The following is a 984-nucleotide window of genomic DNA, read 5'->3' on the forward strand; positions in this document are numbered from 1 at the left end:
AGGGGGGTGCAGCCCCTCTGTATCTCAGTATAGGGGAGTGACCGCGCACCCCTGCATCCCATCACTGAAGGACAGCCGTGACCACGAGCCCTAACCCCGCATCCCAGCGTTGGAAATTAGCCAGGACCATTCATCCCCCTGCAGCCCACATCTCCCAGAGCTGGGGAACAAGTCTGTTACCCGCCCGGAGTTTGGAGGGGGGGTGGTCAGGAAGCACCTCCAGGCTCTGCAACCCAGAGAGAGCAGCCTGCAGGGAGAAGGTGCCCAGAGGCCGGGCAGCAGGACAGTTTGCCAAGCGCAGGTTGGGGCACAGAGATCCTTCCCCAGCCCTGCTCAGCACCCACCCCCAGTGCCTGGCAGCACAGCAATTTCTGAGCTGCAGATCTGCAAACTCCAGCCCTACAGCGATGGCACCGTGCCCCAGTCTATGGCACTGCCCTACTTCTGCCAGCCTCAGCCACCAGAGACTCTGCCTATGCCCAGCCCGGACCCCACACTGCACAGGGATTCTCCATGCTTAGCACATGTGTGCTGGCGTGGGGAGGGATGGGATTCTCCAGGAGGGAAAACACCACGGCTGCCCTTGATCCTATAATCACTCCCGTAGCCTCAAGGTATTAGGGGCTGCAGGGGGGTGGCTTTCACTGAAGGCTTTGCAGTCTGCATTTCCCCCTCCTTCCCCTGCAGCCCATGGGTGAGATCCTCCTTCCTCTCCCTCTCTCCTTGCGCTGCACAGGGACCCCTCTCCCAGTTGCTGCCCCCAAGCACCCCTTCACCCTACAGGCAGCACTGTGGGACTCTGCCCCTCCCCCCTCCCCCGCCCCCGCTGTCACCCAGAGGAGCCCTGAGAGCTGTGGATAAACAGGCAGTGGGGGCTCTTAAGGGGACCCCCGGCTTCCTGAGCCCCAGCAGGAAGGGTGCAGCAACTCCATCCAGGCTGGGGGCCAGTTGTTCCCTACCCCCTCCCCCCCCACAAAGGGACAA

At 62.6% G+C, this 984-nt stretch overlaps 1 protein-coding gene across 1 annotated transcript in view; it reads right to left on the bottom strand.

Annotated features, from left to right (window-relative positions):
- PPP1R15B (protein phosphatase 1 regulatory subunit 15B) overlaps positions 1–984 on the bottom strand; it is a 9,562-nt gene that overhangs the window by 5,885 nt on the left and 2,693 nt on the right. The window lies entirely within an intron of this gene.

The sequence above is a fragment of the Meleagris gallopavo genome, chromosome 28, assembly GCF_000146605.3.
Source record: "Meleagris gallopavo isolate NT-WF06-2002-E0010 breed Aviagen turkey brand Nicholas breeding stock chromosome 28, Turkey_5.1, whole genome shotgun sequence".
NCBI lineage: Eukaryota > Metazoa > Chordata > Aves > Galliformes > Phasianidae > Meleagris > Meleagris gallopavo.